The sequence below is a fragment of the Patagioenas fasciata genome, chromosome 6, assembly GCF_037038585.1.
Source record: "Patagioenas fasciata isolate bPatFas1 chromosome 6, bPatFas1.hap1, whole genome shotgun sequence".
Lineage (NCBI taxonomy): Eukaryota > Metazoa > Chordata > Aves > Columbiformes > Columbidae > Patagioenas > Patagioenas fasciata.
In genome coordinates this window covers 5,585,612-5,594,094 of record NC_092525.1, presented here as the reverse complement: position 1 = coordinate 5,594,094, position 8,483 = coordinate 5,585,612, and the positions used below count along the sequence as shown (strand labels likewise).

General features: G+C 53.2%; 1 long non-coding RNA gene across 3 annotated transcripts; it reads left to right on the top strand.

Annotated features, from left to right (window-relative positions):
* The first annotated feature begins 2,103 nt into the window (after window positions 1–2,103).
* Window positions 2,104–7,816, top strand: LOC139828248 (uncharacterized). 3 transcript variants are annotated; one of them, XR_011739637.1, is made up of 6 exons: window positions 2,104–2,283; window positions 3,713–4,106; window positions 4,576–4,687; window positions 5,705–6,130; window positions 6,678–6,782; window positions 6,868–7,816. It is a non-coding gene; the product is annotated as an uncharacterized lncRNA (long non-coding RNA). The 3 variants fall into 3 exon arrangements; XR_011739636.1 differs by having other exon boundaries at window positions 6,678–7,816; XR_011739638.1 differs by lacking the exons at window positions 2,104–2,283; window positions 3,713–4,106 and adding an exon at window positions 4,167–4,324 and having other exon boundaries at window positions 6,678–7,816.
* Window positions 7,817–8,483: the final 667 nt, after the last annotated feature.

Sequence of the window (8,483 nt, the reverse complement as noted above, 5' to 3'; positions counted from 1 at the left end):
CTTTTTAAAATGGCACAGTTTGAAAAGGATTTCTGTTTTGGCCCTGCACACGGAGGCTGATTTTCCTTTTCTAGGGCCTTCCACCCGGTTCACCGCACCCGTGTGATCACTGCGCTGCACGTGGGCAAAATCAGCTGTGCCCTGTGTTTCTCCCGTAAAATAGTAAGAACGCTAATACAATCGTGCCAGGAACTACCTTCACTGTGAATATTTGAAGGAACCCACTGCTAATGTATTGTTAATGGGTACTTGCATTGGGGATTAGATGCAACAAAAATCCATACTTTCTTTTATCCTTTGCTGTACAGGAGGTGGTTGAACTTTTCTATAGCAGATTCAATCACCTGTTGTAAAGCGAGATGGTTGTCTCCTGTGAGGAAGCAGGGTAGATTTACCCATGCTCTATAAGCACCATGGATGAGCTATATAGAGTAACAGCTTAAAAACAAACCAACCGACAACAAGAAGCTAACGATCAAAACAACAAAAGGAAAAAAACCCCAAACAAACCAACCCAAAAGCGCAGAGGCTCCTGAACGCCCCCTCTCAGTGCTGTGATGTCCGTTTCCAGGGAGCCCGTGGGGTGTCCCCACAACCGCAGACACAGGTGACCCGGCTGGGTGGTGCCAGCAGAGAACAGTTGGTGTGACCCAGCCCGCTGCGCTGCCCTGGGAAAGCCGGGGACAAAGGGCCGGGCCGGGGCATGGGGAGGTTGGTTCCAGCTCACGGATCAGCTCACAGCGACTGCGGAAACAGCCCCGAGCCGGGACGGGCCCGGCCGTGTGCTCCTGTCCCCCGCCGCGGGGGTCCTGGCTCTGGACATCGTTGCACAGGATCGTTTGAGAACCGTTCCTGAAGGATGCGCAGCGCCCAGAGCAGCAGCGCCTGCCCGGCTGCTGCTCAGCCGAGGGTAAGGGCTGGAACTGACCCTGTAGCAGCAGCAGAGCTGCCACAGCTGCGGGCGAGCCGAGTTACTGCTGCAGACAAGACACGGGGCACAGGGAGAGGCAATGTATTTTATTAGGACAGAAGGCATCTTTAGGAAAAAAACACATTTTAGCAATGTCGGGCTATTATCTTTTATCAGTGTGTCTGCCATGTGCGCGGCTCTGGGAAAGCGCGTTCGGGGAGCTCAGGCTGCCCACGGGTCAAGAAAAAGCGCCCGCGCTGCGGGGCCCGGGGGGCGCTGCGTGACCGCGCTCGGTGCTGCCGTCTGGTGGCCACCGCCCGGAACTGCAGCTGGGGAGCGGCGCCCGGTGCCCGTGCCGGGGGTAAGAGGGGGACTCTGCCGCTGCGGGTGGCGTCGTGCCCGTCAGAAAGGGGGGGGGCAGCGGTCGGACGAGCAGCCGGGAAAAAACGAGGCCCCCGGCTCTCCCGGGGAGGCCCCGCTGCGAGGGGAACGGGCGAGGCGGCGGCAGGAGGCGGCGGCGTCTCCTCGGTCCCGGGCACAGGGGAGAGAAACCTGCCGGCCGGAGCTCCTTAGGGCTCTCTCTGTTCACAATGAATTTAAGGGTAGGTGACCACCCGCCCCCCTTGTCAGCGTAAAGCAAAGGAGCGCGGTTTGTTGTTTCCTTTCAAACGCGGCTGCTGGAAGCCGCGCGGGCAAAGGGCGTGGGGGTCCCGGCAGGGCGGAGAGCAGACGGGTGAGGGTGCAGAGCGGGCCAATCAGATGGCGCGGGAAGGCTGGGGGGGGGGGCCGGATCGCTGATAGGCTGCCAAGGCACGTCAATTGCCATTCTGTCCGCCACTCAGATTGCCGGAGGGGCGGGTGTCGGAGGCTCCGTACTGCGCATGAGCAAACTGCGAGTACTGATGGGCCGAGAGAACGGTGATTGACTGGTTCTCGGCAGCCAATCGTGTTGCGGAAGGGGGCGGGTGCTGCTGCCTCGCTACTGTGCATGCCCAAACTGCGAGCGCTGATAGGCGGAGAAAATGGTGATTGACGTGCCTAGGCAGGCTATCATTTTGCCGGAGGGGCGGAGCATCCAATAGGAGGACAGTGTGGAGGGGTGGAAAGCAGCCAATCAGCGCGGGTCCTGGCGAGCGGGTCCGTGGTGTCTCGGGGTGAGTGCCGGGAATTAACGGGAACGGGGGTGGGGGCGGTTGCGGAGCGGTTGCTGCAACCGGCGCCCGGGGACCTGGAGGTAGGCGGCTCAGGGCAGCCCTTCGTGAGGTCCCCGGAGGCGGCAGAAAGGCAGAGGGGAAGGAGGCGACAGCCGGGAGCCTCCCGCCGCGGGACGGTGGGAGAGTGCGAGGGGAACGGAGCGGCGAAAGAGGCGGCAGGTGACTGCGTCCGCGGCGAGGGTGACCGTGCCGTTGGAACGGGGGGAGTGGGATGGGCCGGCGCGGTGAGGAGGCGTTCGGTTCGGTTTCCCCGCTGCCCTTACGGCCGAGCTGGCGAAGCTGGTGGGAGCGAAGGCGCGGTGGCAGGCTCGGTGGCGTGGCGGGTCGGGCGCCGCTTCGGCGGGAGCTCGGGGCGAGGCCCGGCGGGTTCTGTGTTCTGTACGTGCGGCTTTCGTTCCGCGGCTCTCTGTGTGCTTTTTTGTTTTGTCGCGTTTGTTTTCTGGGGTTTATTTTGTGAGGTTCCCGCGAAACGCGGCACGACCGCTCGCCCGGCGCTGCCGCGGCCGTCTCAGTGCTGCCGCCCTGTGGCGAAACTCGGGTACTGCAGCGCACGGCCAGGGGAAGAGGCACCGTTTGACCCGAAGCGGTCAGAAGTGCCAGAAACCAACGTCAGAACCGGCAGGAGCTGCGTCTTCGCAGTTCTGTCAGCATTGATCTTAGGACTCTGATTTTGATGCTAGTCGTTTTTACTTACATTACGCTACAGTGTTCTGTTTGGTACTGCTAGTGGGTAACAAATAATTGTGCTGTACCACAACACGAGATGATAATATTTCGTAGATTTATACTGCCAAAGAGTTTGCAAGTATATTGAAAAGGGGGAAATTCAAGAGAAGCTACCAAGTTAATGTATACTGCGATGAAGTTATAGAAGATGTACCCTTCATTAACCGGTTCACGTGAGGTAAATGCTTTCTGACCGCCTGCACGATGAGGGGATGTTTTTCACGTTTTAGATCCTTCTGCACGACAAGAGGGAGACAGAAGATTTAATAACACATTGTTTAGAAGCTGAGAGCTTAGTTTATATTTAACTAATAGATGTGTTGTGAGTGAGAAACTAAACATTTATAAGTAACTTCATCAATTATTTCTTAGGCTAGATATATAGTATGTTCAAAATTTAAAACAATTGTAATTAATATGTAGCAGCTGTGTGACTATAAGCAATGCAAGAGTATCCAGTCGTGGGAGCACTTACAGAGGACGACCCCCAGAGCTCCCCAGTGCAGATGAAAGAAACATTGCCTGCTTAACGGTGTAATTGACTCTGCTGTCAAGCTTATTTCTCCGTTTCAGTACGAGCCCATCCCGTGGCCTCACAGGGCTGTGTCCTGTGGCGGTGCTGTGGGGAAGGGGCGAGATGCTTTCCTGCACCGGTGGATGTGTTTGCTTTTATGCTGAGCATGTCCTAAACGGTGTCAGTTTGTCTTAATGCTGTCTGGCGTTGCTGCAGTTGCTCTGGTTTTTTGAGGATGCCTTGTGTTTTGAGGTGGCCCGTTTCCCTCGAATCCTCCGTTAGCTCAGCTGCTCTCCTGTCCCTTCTTCTGACTAATTCCTCTGCTTTCTCCTGCTCTATTTTTTTCAGAGGCTGAACTCTAATTTGGAATTTCTGTGTTTCTGAGGGGGAGCTGTGAACGCCCGATGCTCAGCAGACCCCCCAGCCCAGGCGGGGAATGGAACCTGGGGAGCAGCGCCCAGGTGGGAGACGCGGCGCTGTCCTCCGTCCCCAGCGTGCGGCAGAGGAGCAGGAGGCGACAGCCGGCTGGGGGCAGACGCCGGGTGCGTCCCCAGCTCGCCAGAGCTCTCGCCGAGCCTCCTCCCGCGGCCCCGCTCGCCCCGTGCAGCCGCCCCCAGCTCCGGCAGCTCCTGCGAACCCGTCCCGTGTTCCTGGGCCGCTCCCAAGCCCCGTCGTGAAGGCGGCAAGCCGGCCCTCGGCACCTCTCCGGTGGCCCCTGCGGAAGGAGCAGGCTGGGGCAGGGGTGAGCTACGGTGCTAACGGCCGCTGCTTCTTCTCTCCCTCTCCCAGAGGCCGCGCTGAGGATGTGGCCGTTCACTCCCAGCCCGGGGGATGCCGTTGGCTGCGCCCGCCTCGGGCTGGCGAGGCTCGTCTGGCAGCGTGGCGGGAGAAGGGACAGGGGAGCACGTCCCGTGCGTGGACGGGGGCTGCTGCTGCTGGAGCCAGAGAGGTTGGGGAGAGGTAAAGAGGAAGAAATGCGGGGCCGTCGGCCCAATGTCCGCTTCCTGCAGCGGGCGAGAGAGCGAGCCCCACTCTCCGGGTGGCGAAGGCTCCCTCTGCGCGGCGTGCGGCGGGCCGGGGGCCAACGTGCGCGGCAGGGTCCGTGCGCGTATCCTGGAGCGGGACGGCTGCCTGGCGAGCGAGCCAGCGAGGCTCCATGTCCCCGAAGCCTCGTCTCGTAGGAGCCCTGACACCCCACCGTGTTCTCCTAGGCTGAGGACGGCCGAGCGCCCCGAGTTACCGGAGAGGAAGGGAGGAGAGAAGGAGACGGGAGCGTCTGAGCTGTTAGAAGCCTCCTGGCAGCCACCGAAAGCGAGAGCCGCTGTGAGTCCCTGGCCCTCGGGGCCTCGTCCCCGGCTTGTGTGTCCTGGTGCCTCCCTGCCCCTCCTTGGTGGTGGTTTTGGTTTATTATTATTATTTTAAAATTTTGCTTCCCTATACCTCTCCTTTTCTCTCTATTTTTGTGTCCTGCTCCATCTTCTATAGCTGTTTTTCCCTTTTCCATATCTTTGTCTTGATCTGCATCAGTCTCTTTTTTTCCCCACAGTTTCTCTGGCCTGTTCCCTGCTGTTCTTTTCTTCTCAGTACCTGTACGTGCAGCTCTTATCTCCCACCTTCCTATCTCTCTTCTTCCTGCCTTGCCCTTCTCTCTCTATTCGTTTGTCTTGCTCACTGTTGCTGGCGTTTTTTGTTCAGCATCTCAGCGTTCCATTCCTCCTTCCTGTTCATCTCTTATTCTTTCTGACCTTTAATGCTGCTCCCTGTCCCATTGTTTCTCGCTGTATCCCTGTGTCCTGCTCCCTACCCACAGTCATATTCTTCCCTGTCCTGTTGGCCATCCCAGGTTTCTTCCTCCATCTCCATCCTCGCCCCATCTCTTGGTCCTGCTCCCTACCCACCCCGGTTCCTGTTTCTCTGCCCTTCTCCTTGTCTTACTCCTGGTTTCTCTGTCCTCTTCCCTCTTTGTTTTTGTTTCTCTGTCGCTCTGCCCTGCTCCCTGTCACTGCGTTTCCTCCTTCCTGTCTCTGTCCCGCAGCCCGGCGCCCACTTCTCCTTTGTCTGTCTCTCCCACTGCCCATTCTAGGATTTTTCCCACCGTCTCTGTCTCCTGCTCCTTGTCTCTCATTTTGGCCTCTTCTTCCCTTTGCCCTGCTCCCTGGCCCTTTTGCCCCTCTCTCTGTGTCACCTTGTCTTGCTCCCTGTCGCTATCTTTCTCTGGCAAGCTTACCCTCCTTTTCAAAGGAATCACAAAATCACTTTGTTGGAAAAGATAACTGCAATTTAAAATATCTTTACCCTTTGAAGAAACAGCCTGGAAAAGATAATTTTTTTTTTTTTCAGTGGGGCGGTTCACGAGGACAGATGGGCTGCTGGGCTCTTCAATGACAGCATCCAGGGCGAGGAAGGAAATCTTGGCTATACTTGGGTGATATCTGTGTCTGTGTTCTGTGTGTATCTGGGAAAATGTGTTCTAGGGAACTCAGGCTGCCAATGAGTCAAAAATGGCCTGGTTATCCAAAAAACGCAAACGCTCCAGTGGCCGTATCAACAGCTGTACTGAAGATGGTGCAAAAGACTTTTTTCTCCACTCAACTGTAACCTTCACAAGAAAAAAGGAAGTGTCAGGTTCCTCTCCAGCTTTGTTCTGAAGGGCTTTTCCTCTTTCAGCTGGATGTCTGCTGCCACCGTTTCACCGCGGTTGCCCCGTCTTCTGCTACAGAAGTACCAGACAGACAGAAGGAATCCAGAGCGGTCTGCCCATACAAGGTACGGCTAGGACGCGTGTCTGCACTTTTCCTGAGGTACTTGTAGAGTGGACTTTAAAGTTAACATTAAGAATGCACCGACTCTCCTTCTATATTTTTAATACGAAATATTTTACCAGGAGTACTAAAAATAAGGTCTGTTCTGGAGCACGGTACACCTGTGCAGAGCTCACCTCCCTCTGGTTATTTTCTCTTCCTGAAAGCGTAATCTTCTGTTTCTGTGGGCTTACTATTGAATGATACTATGGAAATGATTTTGTACTAAAAGAGGAAAGGAGGTGTTTGTAAGAGTTCAGATGTCCAGAAGAAACAACCTGATTCAATGACAAATGCTTTGTTCTTTTTCACTCAATAGGTTTTTAAAATATCTTAGAATAGTACTCAAAAAGCTGACAGAGATACAGGCACCTGGGCAAATCGGTTTTGTTCTGCGTGTTTGCCAGGTGTTCCCAAGAAGCACTTTCAGCCTCGTAACTGGTGGCGGTGAGTCCATGTGTGGTTTGGATGAGTTATTGTTTCAATAGTGACTTTTTTCTCTTAACCTACAGTGTGTAGTTCTGACTTCAGTTGGTAAGAAATCTTCCAAAACGGCAGCATTCCTCATTCCAAGAAGCTGCATTTTATGAACCTGCCCTCCGAGTGGATCTTCCCAGGTGATGTAGTGGGCAGTGGCCTCATCAACAACAGGACTGTTCATTTTCTTTGAAACAACCAACCAAAGTCCATTTCCTTCCGCAGAGCCCAGCACAGCAGGCCTGGCAAAGGTTGGTGGCACCGCTGGGCTTTGGGTTCCCGGTTGCGACAGTCGAGCTGTCACGGTCACAGAAACGTGTTCCCCTGTGTGCTGCAGTGCAGCCAAAAGTGTTCGTGAGTCTGACGCTCCTTTTTCGTAGCCTTATGCTGCACTGCAGGAATGGGGATATTTATTTATTTTTTAAAGTAAACCCATGTCTTCTATCTCACTGATTTTCCTATCAATGAAACTTAAAGCAAATAAAATGGTCTAATTTACATGTTGACTTCCATAGTTAAGAGTAATTGTTGAGTAGGTGCAGCATATAATTTATTAGGTGTACTTAAGCAGATGGGTATTTGTTCTAAAAACTGAAAAAGAGAGGCAACTGGATGCTATGAGTGTTTCCCCAATATCTGACAGCGTGCTCTGACGTACTTTGTTTCTGTCTGGCTCTCAGTGGCGCTTTTCCCTGGCAGGTCGGGGTGTCCCTCGTGCTTGAGCCGTGCAGCTGGCCACGTGTCACTGCTCATCGTGCCACACGCCAAGTGTGAATCGATAGCTCTGTCTAAATATACATAAATGTAATAATATGATTGTAACAATATGCCAACATCTGCAAGTCTAGAAAGATATTTGTGTCCAAAGAGAAGGCTAAACAGGTGCGTAAGTATAAATGGATATTCTAGATAATAAGTGGTGATATATATAAGCATAAACAGATATTCTGTATAAGTTTAAGCAGATATATACATGTAAATGCATAGGCAAGTGTGTAGATGTCTAAGTAGATATATATTACAGTGGAAATAGATGATATCTATGAATCAAATATATTCCCTAAATACATACGTATGTGTAAAAAGAGACATAGGAGTCAATGTCAGTGATGTACAAGGTTTTTAAAATGCAAAGAAATTCTGTTTATAGAAAGGATTAAAAAACTCATCCTTACCCGGAAATGTCTCTGGCGGGTGCACTTGAGGGAAAGGCCTGAGCTGCCCCCAGGGAGCAGAACGGCACCCGCACCTGGTCAGCGGTGGGAGCAGGGGCTGGGGGGCTCTGTGTGCGAGCCAGACGCTTCGTTCCATAACTGCGGCAGCCGGGGAGCTGCTGCGAGCTCTCTGCTGAATGACTGACTGTGTGGTGATGGTTTTTACTACTCACAGGGCACTGGGCGAGCCCCATTTAGTTTTCTTGTAATCTAACTTAAGTAAAAGCGTACTGAATAGAATTAATCACCCGACTTACAAGGCTGTGTGTCGTCTTTGTGTTTGTGGTTTGTTTTTTTTTTTTTTTGAATACGCTCTCTGCTTCATGTTGCTGGGAAAACCGTGTGCTGTAAAGTTCTGCTCATATTTACCAAAAGCAGCTACAGGTTACACTGGACATCTGTGAGATCAGGTGTGGTTTGTACTTCGCAGGGAAAGAAACAGAAAACAGGAAAAGAAATAGAACGAGAATTAATAGAAGTAGAAATAATAGAAATAGATGGGGTCGAATAGAAACAGAACAGAGCAGAGCGTCGTGCCGGATATGCAAATCTCCTCGAGGCTTGGGCAGGGAGGTGAGTAGGCGGGGAGAATGCAAATTGAGATTCGAAGCCTGCAAATCAGATTGC